We start from the raw sequence: 10171 nt of genomic DNA, 5'->3' as shown, positions 1-10171 counted from the left end.
TTTGGCCACCGAGGGGAGCAAAAGACCTGCAGTGGTTACAGGCGAATGATCAGACATCAGTCAAATCAAGGATCTAATTGAAAATTGCTCATTAGAAATTAAATATTGATCTGTTTGGGCAAGCTCTTTCAGTAATGTTCCCTGGTGGCCAATTTGTTCAGGTGACACTTCCTGAGGACAGCAGCTTCAGGAGCTCTCACAGCAGGTCCTGAAACAGTCAGGGGCCAGGCGTGGCTGGGTTGGGATCTGATCACTTAGGACAGCTTCCATCCTCTGCCTGCTTTCTCTACTGTCTCTGGGTTCCTCACTTCCTCTAGCCTCTTTTCTGTGCTCTCCTAACAATCTCCACTTGGTCATAAAGAGCAGTCATAGAACAGATGCCCCTTTTGGAGAATGGCCCCTGCCTCCTCTCCCCTCAGGGAGGTCACTTTTTTTTTTTTGAGACAGAGTCTCCCTCTGTCACCAGGCTGGAGGGCAGTGGTGTGAGCTCGGCTCACTGCAACCTCCACCTCCCGGGTTCAAACAATTCTCCTGCCTCAGCCTCCCAAGTAGCTGGGACTACAGGGGCATGCCACTGCGCCCAGCTAATTCTTGTATTTTTAGTAGAGACAGGGTTTCACCATGTTGGCCAGGATGGTCTCAATCTCTTGACCTCGTGATCTGCCCTCCTTGGCCTCCCAAAGTGCTGGGATTACAAAGGAGGCCACTCTCTTCGGGTGCTCAGGGCCCTCAGACCGCAGGCTATTCCTGCAACTGCCAAGAAGCAGGGGTTCTAGTCCAATCTCCACCAATCATTGATTGTGTAACCGTGGGACTGTGATTTAATCTGCGTGTGCCTGGGCCTCCTCATCTGTCACACCAAGACACAGATATGGGATGGGTGTGCTCCTGTGTCAAAATGAATAAGGAATTGGAAACTAGAGTCAGAGAGTTCAATGTCTGAATCCTGATGTCACCATCTACAAGCTACGTGAACTTGGACAAGCCACTCAACATCTCTGAGCCCTAATTTCCTCATTGTAAGAGGAGATAACATCCCTGCCTCCAGGCTTTTGTAAGCACTGAGATCTGAGAGTAAAGCCTTTAGCCCAATGCCTAGCACATCATAAGCGCCCTTTATTATTACTGTTGTTGCTCTTATTCCTGATCTGCCTAACAGTGGTTCCGAAGCTCACTGAGGACACTTTCTTGAGGCTCAGCTCTCCTGAATGTGTTACCCAGGCCATGAGGAACTGGTGGAGCATGCAGGCAGCAGGCCTCCTTGCTCAACCCAGCCCCAGCCCAATGCCACAAGGCCGTGGGTCACTTTTGAAGAGATAATTATACTCTAGGGACTGAGATGGGACTTAACCTACTGGGAATTCAGAGACATGGGAGGTTGCCAGGAGATCATTTTAAAGATTTTTCTGGAGGTGGCTTTTGATGAGCGTTATTGGTCAGGGGTTGAGTTTTCTTTCCACATCTTTACTGAGAACCCTCACAGACTGTTGAAGGAGAGGTTCACAACCCATACATCCTGTTTTCCTACTACGGTGGCTCTTCACGACTCTCACATCCCAAAGCCACCTTAAAGTGCCTCTCTTTCCTCCAGCCTGGGTGACAGAGCGAGACTCCGTCTAAAAAAAAAACAGTGCCTCTCTTTCGTTCTCAATTTCTCACCTCAGCACAAAAGAGAAACTCTCTCTGAACCCAACTCCGGTTGGCCTGTCACTCCCTCCCTTCTCTTCCCACTCCCACTCTCAATCTCTTCTTTTTCCCCTATAAACAATTTTCCTGCTCCTTTCTAAATGCAATTAAGTATTTAATAAATCAGCTTGGCCGGGCATGGTGGCTCATGCATGTAATCTCAGCACTTTGGGAGGCCAAGGTGGGCGGATCACGAGGTCAGGAGATCCAGACCATCCTGGCTAACACGGTGAAATCCCGTCTCTACTAAAAATACAAAAAATTAGCCAGGCCTGGTGGCGGGCGCCTGTAGTCCCAGCTACTCGGGAGGCTGAGGCAGGAGAATAACATGAACCTGAGCAGAATCATGTTTTGTCAGAAGAGAAGAAGCTCAGGAACCAAGATGGCAGACCCAGGAGCTCCCAAGGAAGGAAGGGCAGGGGGACAGTGACCAGAGATGGGATTTGCTTTGCTAGGCTGTGGGAAGGGGAAAATACCACAAGCACATGTATTTCCATTTTATATTTTGATAAACTGATTTTTTAATGATTTGTTATTGTTAAGATAGGAGAAAAGTCAAATCAATGGCACAGCAAGTGTCAGTGTGGTTGGGAGGCAAGCTAACACCCACACACAAGAAAGAGGATCCCTCATTCCTCCTCCCTGAATTTCCCCTTTTCTTTTCACCAGTGCTGTGCAATCTGTTTCATTCTCCTACCTCTACACCCTGAAAGTAAAATGATTGACTAGGAAAGCCCAGACCCGCTGCGAGCAGGTGTGGGTGTTTCCATCAGCACTGTCGGAGGTGAGGATCTGCAATAGTTGCTCTTGCGTGGAGATAGGAAGCACCATCAAGTCTGCCCCTTCTGGGAAGTGTGGAAAGCCTCTCAGTCTCAATTACCTGCAGCTCAGAGGAAGACTAAGGGAAACTGAGGCACCGCTGAGCATCTCCCAAGCAGAAATGCCCTTCCTAGGAAGTAAGCATCCTTTCACTCCAGGCTGTCCATGCTGAGGTTTCTGTAAGTTCTTGAGATGGGGTATTTGTCAGGTCGTAAATATCTTCAGATTGAAGCTTGTCTCTGCTACTTTGGCAGCCTAGTAGAACCGGAGATCCACGCTGACCCTCGTCCATGCTGACCTCATGGCAGCAGGTGACATTCGGAAGATGCATGAGAGTTTCAGAAAGCACAGGGTGAGGGAGGAATGCTGGACCAGGTCAGAAATGCCGCTGCCATATGGATGAGCTCTGATTTTTTTTAATCACTGAGGTGGCAGGGGTTGTCATTTGATCTCCCTGTCCTTAATTCCTCCCATCCCCAACAGATTTGCATGAAACAGAACACCAAAGAGAGTGAAGAAACTTTGAGGAGGAAATTGTCTGAGGCCAATGTCCTGGCAAAATAGGCAGAGGATAAAGTGGGGCCGCTGTGGCCTTCTGGAGGTCCATCTGAGGCTCATCGGCTGAGCAGCCTGGGCCCAGGCCAGCCGTGGGCTCAGCAGTGGTCTGGGCAGAAGGCTTTTCTCTTGACCCGTTTGGCATGTCTGTGACTAGAACAGAGCTCAGCTATTTCCTCCCTTTTACATCTAAATACAGGATTGCGGCTGGGTAATTAGAACCTTTTTTTTCCCCCTGCTGGAGCACAGGGCAGCCATGTATCAGCCAAATTGCTCCCATTCTTAGCATGGCTCGATCCTGGGCCATTTTCCCAAGTTCTGAACTATTACATATTTGTCTCTGGGATGGCACCATTTGTGGTGGTGAATGTGCAGTTGTCTGTGACGCTCTCACATTATTTTCTTTAAATTTCCACCATGAGGCTTCAAAGAATTCAGCCCTTTCCATCAACATCAGCATAGTTAGGGTCTTATGAGTAGTTAGCTACTACAGCTGTGCTTCCAGGGAAAGCCTGGCTTCCAGAGGCACATGGACACATTAGTGCTTCTACAGGGCGTTTAGCCAGGAGGGAAGGAAGGTCTGGAAAGCAGGTTGGGTGAGAAGAGAGGTTCAAGGTGCGGGGTTTCTCCTAAACACCCTGGAGCATTTGTTCGTGGGGCTGTTTGCACCTCCTGCCTCTTGTTTTGCTTCGTGTATGTGTACTAATACCTTAAAAGTGTCACTTTGGGAGGCCGAGGTGGGCGGATCACGAGGTCAGGAGATCAAGACCATCCTGGCTAACATGGTGAAACCCTGTCTCTACTAAAAATACAAAAAAAAATTAGCTGGGCCTGGTGGAGGGCGCCTGTAGTCCCAGCTACTCGGGAAGCTGAGGCAGGAGAATGGCGTGAACCCGGGAGGTGGGGCTTGCAGTGAGCTGAGATTGCGCCACTGCACTCCAGCCTGGGCAACAGAGCGAGAATCCATCTCAAAAAAAAATAAAAAAGTGTAAGTGTTCAGAGATAACCAATTATGCCAAATCCCATATGATAAAATTATAATGTTAGAGTTGGAATGGCCCTTGGAGAGCAAGTTGCTCCCAAAGCCGTGTTTTATGGAGGAGAAAGGAGAAGTCCAGGGATGAGCAACTTGCCCAGTATCACAGGGCAGGCACGAAGCAGGACCAGAGCTTGGACAGACATTGGCTCACGCTCTTTCAGGTCATCGGCTGCGTCCCTGAGGAAGAGGGCGAGGAGGGAGAGAGGGAGGGAGAAAGGGAGGTAGCTTGCAGATGAGTACCTACTATGTGCCGCACACTAGGTTCAGTGTTTTCCAAGTTCATTCCCCACTTAGAGGCCCATAAGTGCTCATTGACTTAGGTTAAAACTCCAAGTCCACAGCTGCAGATCTACGTCTAGGAACCTCAAGAAGCTGTTGAATGTCGCCAAAGGACAATGTCATCTGTGCAGCGTAGAAAGTGAACCCATCAAAATGACAACTGTGTATCCACTCAGACACCCTAACTTCAAGCCTAGCAGGGTTGAGAGCAGTGTCAGTCCTGTGACTAACCGTCTAGAAGGATCATTGCAGCATGCCAATGTTAGACACCGCACAACAAGCCACGGACCTGACCCACCCTCAAGCTTCCCTGAGAAACCCACCTCTCGTCCTCAGCAGCTCATTCTTGGAGGCTGCATCTGCTCTTCTGTCCTCTTTGTACACGTCCTGCCGATAAGTCTCTCTGAATGTTCCCCTCAGGCGACTGAGTGACAATAACGAAACAACCATCACAAGCAACGCTGACTAAGGGCCGTGCAGCAGGCCCTTTGCACACAGTGTCTCATTTAGTCTTCACCAGGACCCTACTATTATCTCCTACTTTACAGATGAGAAAACGGACACCCAGTGACGTGGGCCCCCCGCCCCTACCAAAGTCCCCTAGCAGAGCCAGGACTCAGCAGCAGGTCTGCCTGACCCCAAAGCATGTGCTCTTGACCTTTCAACTCTCCTGCTTCCAGGTCCTGCTCTTTTTCTAGAAGACATAACTTGAAAAATTAATTACAAATCCAGTAAAGGAAATGCTATTTGGAAATTAAAACAAAATAAAACAAAAAGCACAGAACTCTTCAGTCAGCAAAGAACTCACAGCTGAATTTACAAAGTTTTCATACAGTAGTAACCATGAAATCTACATATGTTTTAACAAAAGAGGAAAACTCGACAGAAAGATAAGCGAAGGATATAAATAGGAAACTCAAGAAAAGGAGTTACATAAATGGCTCAAAATATATGGAAAAAAAGTCAAATTTTCTAATTAAGGAAACACAAATTAAAGCAACAAAAGATTTTGGAAAATGACCAAACCCTATGTTGGAGGGAGGCAGATGGCAAAATGGGCCCTTGCACACACTAAGATGGGGAGCGGAAATTTGAAAAATGCTTTTGAGGCAGGGCCCTACTAATGGCACTTTTTAGCCTTAAAAATAAGCATAACCAGGGCCAGGTGCTGTGGCTCACGCCTGTAATCCCAGCACTTTGGGAGGCCCAGGTGGGCGGATCATGAAGTCAGGAGTTTGAGACCAACCTGGCCAATACGGTGAAACCCCATCTCTACTAAAAATACAAAAATTAACTGGGCGTGGTGGCAGGCACCTGTAGTCCCAGCAGAAGAATTGCTTGAACCCGTGAGGTGGAGGCTGCAGTAAGCTGAGATCGTGCCACTGCACTCCAGCCTGGGCAACAGGGCGAGACTCATCTCAAAAAAAAAAAAAAAAAAAAAAAAAAAAAAGCGTAACCTTTAACTACCAATTCCAGTTCTAGGAATTTACCCTTAGGAAATAATCTCTGATGGACATAAAGAATTATCTATAAAAATGTTCTGTGCGACATTGTTAATGGTAGCAAAACTTGACAAAATGTTGAAGTTTGACAAAACAATAGGAGTTATAATTAGTAAACACAGTGTGCATCATGGAAATTATACAGCTATTAAAATGATGCTACAGCCTGAGTAACATGGTGAAACCCTATCTATACAAAAAATTAGCAGGGCATGGTGGCATACGTCTGTAGTCCCAGCTACTCAGGGGGCCTGAGGCCAGAAGGTTCGCTTGAGCCCAGGAGTTCCGGGCTGCAGTGAGCTGAAATCTTCACTCTAGCCTGGGAGACACTCTGTCTCAAAAAAGAAGAAAAAAATGATGCTTTATAAGAATATTTAGAACCTGCCAAATTTTTATAATAGTGTAAGTGAAAAAGGAGTTAATAAAACAGCATATTCAGTGCGATCTGAATTTTCTTTAAAAATATCTGTCCTTCAGCCGAGTACAGTGGCTTATGCTGGTAATCCCAGCACTTCGGGAGGCTTAGGTGGGAGGATCACTTGAGCCCAGGAGTTCAAGACCAGCCTGGGCAATACAGGGAAACCCCGTCTTTACACACACACAAAAAATTAGCCAGGTGTGGTGGCACATGCCTGTGGTCCCAGCTACTCAAGAGGCTGAGGCAGGAGGATTGCTTGAGCCCAGGAGTTTGAGGCTGCAGTGAGCCATGATTGCACCACTTCACTCCAGCCTGGGCGACAGAACGAGACCCTGTCTAAAAAAAAAAAAAAAAAAAAATTCTGTCCTTAACCAAGTGGTGAACATTAACACCACCCATGGTGGGGCAGGCCCACTTCATCTGCATCCTGCTATGATATGCTGAGAAAACAACATGACTTCTGGGGATTTTGTATTCCCGAAATGCAACACCTGGATCTAATAATGAGGAAATGTCAGACAACCCCCAGTTGAGGGGCATCTTGTAAAATAACTGGACTATATTCTCTAAAAATGCTAAGGTCATGGAAGATAAAGACTGAGGAACAATTCCAGATTAAGGGAGACTAAAGAGACCTGAAAAGTCAATGCAATGGGGGATGCTGGCCTGGATGCTCAGCCAGGAAATAAAATTGCTATAAAGAACATTACTGGGGCCTGGCGCGGTGGCTCACACTTGTAATCCCAGCACTTTGGGAGGCCGAGGAGGGCGGATCACCTGAGGTCAGGAGGTTGAGACCAGCCTGACCAACATGGAGAAACCCTGTTTCTACTAAAAATACAAGATTAGCCAGGCGTGGTGGCATATGCCTGTAATCCCAGCTACTCGGGAGGCTGAGGCAGGAGAATCACTTGAACCTGGGAGGTGGAAGTTGCAGTGAGCTGAGATTGAGTCATTGCACTCCAGCCTGGGCAGCAAGAGTGAAACTCCATCTAAAAAAACAAAACAAACAAACAAACACAAATTATTGGAACAATTGATATGATTTGTTTATGGGCTGTGCATTAGTTAATAGTGTCAATGCTAAATTTCCTGATTTCTATGTTGGTACTGTAGTTATTTAAGAGAACTATCTTATTCCAGGAAATGGGGATGCTCCTGGCCCAGGATCCCCCCACAACCTCTCACTGCTCTGGTCCCCTCTGGCACTGAAGGAAAATGGTGTAAAGGAAAATGATGTTTTCAGCATGGTCCCAAATGGTTCAGAAACTAAATGTCTGCCTATATTAGAATATTATTTAAATTATAATTTTTAATATTCATAACATCATTTAACATAATTATATTAAGATATATTTAACATAATTATTTGTAACTATATTAAGATATATTTAACATAACTATAATTATATTAAGATATATTTAACATATAATAATACTTTAGAGAGAGAGGGGTAGAAGGAATAATAAAGCAAATGGGACAAAATGTGGCCAGTTAGTGGATCTGGGTGAGGAGCATATGAGAGCTCCTTGGACTCATCTTGGAAACTTTCTCCAAGTTTGAAATCACATGAAAATAATAAGCTAGCCCAAAACTACATAAAAAACTGGAATGTTATTAACAAAAAATATCAGTAACACTTATCTTTCGGTGGTAGGATCACACTTGATTTTAATTTCATCTTCCTGCAGACAAGTGTTTTCTCAAGTTGTCCACAATACGCAGGTGTAACAATGTCAGTGGTTCATTGGACAGTCTGAACTCAGTGGGGTGTAGACATGGAACTGCCTTTAAAAAGCCCTCACTGCAGCTGGACAGCACTTTTCAGTTCCTCGATGGCATCTTGGAAGATTTCAAAACTCCCTGAGTACCTGTTAGTATGAAAACATCTGGTCTAGATTTCAGTGTTTATTTCCAATCTAACGGAGAGCTCATCTCCTTGCCCTGGTCTTTGCCTGGCCTAGGCTGGAAGGAGGTGGGAGGGGAAGGAGATGGCATGTTCTGCTTTTACCCTCCTCCTCTGCTCACCTCTGCCTCTGAGTGGTCAAGGTCAGGACAGAGGGTAGAGGTAGTAGAGGAAAGGAGACTACATTCTCTCACCCACCTGAAGCTGTTGAAGTTTCCCAGTTGGCTGGGATGCCTCTGGTAGCCAGAGTCCAAGGGCCACTCCTCCTGGGGGCCAAATGTGAGTTCTTCAGGAGGCCCTGGAGGGAGCTTACCACTACACATCCCCCTGGCACGCAAGATCCTCCTGCCCCAGCACCCCCCACGGCCTCTCCCCACTCTGATCCCCTTGCCCAGCAGGCAGTGTACTCCAACACTTACTGGAGGACTGGAGGTCCCGCAGAGCAAAAGTCTGGAACTGACTCCACATCACCCTCCCGACCCCACCATTCTGGATCCTCTTATAGCATTTCCCCACTCAATGAATGGCACCCCTTCCTCCCCTGTCATTCTTCCCACCTCCCCTCCCTTGCTCATCCACAATCACCAAGTCCTTTCTAGTCTATCTCCTGAATATTCCCCCAGACCAATAGTTTTTCCAAACTTATTTTTAGAAATAGGCTTTTCCTTCTCAAACAGAAACTTGCGTGGTACCCTAACACACAGAACATATCAAAGTAGAGCCACCAGGGTTAAAGGGAGAAGGGGAAGGTAGAGGCGGCAGGTGGAAATTCCCCCACTGGCCACCCTCCAGCCACACACTGGTTCCTGGAATCCCTCTCAACACAAAAAACTCCAGGGGTCACGGTGGTGAGAGTGTGCTCCAATCCATCCACTTTTCCCATCACCTTGCCTCTGCCTGGATGTAGGCCAGCATTATCATGGTGCAGGGCATGGCCACGTTCTTTACTGAACCACAGTGTCCACTCTGTAGCCAGAGTGGTCTTCTCAAATGAGAAATAAAATAGTACAATAGTCTTCCCTTATCCACAGAGGATACATTCCAAGACCCCCCAGTGGATGTCCTGAACCCTACGTACACCATGTTTTTTCCTATACATACAAACCTACCTAGGATAAAGTTTAATTTATAAATTAGGCACAGTAAGAGAGTAACAACAACAACTAACACCAAAACAGAACAAGTAACACAATACACTGTCCACGATTTCACAAACAGAAGATTCATTCTTACCATAGATCTTAGCAACCTCAGCATATGATTTCTTTTTCTTTCCTTATTACATTGAGAACTTTCAGCTTTTCGCTTACAGGAAGCACTTTGCAGCCTCTTTCTGGCATGTCGGAATCACCAGCGTCGCTACTCTTGCACTTTGGGGCCATCGGGAAGTAAAATAAGGGTTGCTTGAACACAAGCACTGTGCCACTATGACAGTCAATCTGATAACCCAGACGGCTGCTAAGTGATGGGTGGGTTGAGTCATGTCTACAGCAGGAATACGATGGACAAAAGGATGATTCACATCCCGGGCAGGATGGAGCTGGGTGGCGTGAGATTTCATCACACTACTAAGAATGGCATGCAATTCGAAACGTATAAGTTGTTTATTTATGGAATTTTTCACTGAATATTGTTGGACCTCAGCGAACCATGGGTAACTGAAACCACAGATAAGGGAGGACTACTTTATATCATTCCCTTGCTTAAGCTGCTCCTCATTTTGGGGGATAAAGTTGACACCCCCCCTGAACGTGGTGTAAAAGTCCCTTCATATTCTACCCTCTGCCAGACTGCTGTCTGGGACCCCCCACCCCCCCGCCCCACATCCCAAAATTTCATATGCTGACATCCTAAACCCCAACGTGATGGTATTAAGAGGTAGGGCCTTTGGGAAATAATTAGGTCACGAGGACTCCACCCTCACAAATAGGATTAGTGCCCTTATCAAAGAGGCCCAAGAAAGCTC

General features: G+C 46.6%; 1 long non-coding RNA gene across 2 annotated transcripts; it reads right to left on the bottom strand.

Annotated features, from left to right (window-relative positions):
- Positions 1-2198: 2198 nt before the first annotated feature.
- On the bottom strand, positions 2199-9904 carry LOC117976078 (uncharacterized). Of its 2 annotated transcripts, XR_004666626.3 has the most exons (4): positions 9439-9904; positions 7216-8170; positions 4702-4802; positions 2199-4276 (listed from the first exon to the last, which is right to left on the bottom strand). It is a non-coding gene; the product is annotated as an uncharacterized LOC117976078 (long non-coding RNA). The 2 variants fall into 2 exon arrangements; XR_008621125.2 differs by having other exon boundaries at positions 4702-8170; positions 9439-9894.
- Between the last annotated feature and the right edge of the window lie 267 nt (positions 9905-10171).

This window comes from Pan paniscus, chromosome 16 (assembly GCF_029289425.2).
Source record: "Pan paniscus chromosome 16, NHGRI_mPanPan1-v2.0_pri, whole genome shotgun sequence".
Lineage (NCBI taxonomy): Eukaryota > Metazoa > Chordata > Mammalia > Primates > Hominidae > Pan > Pan paniscus.
This window is presented reverse-complemented; position numbering and strand designations above follow the sequence as displayed.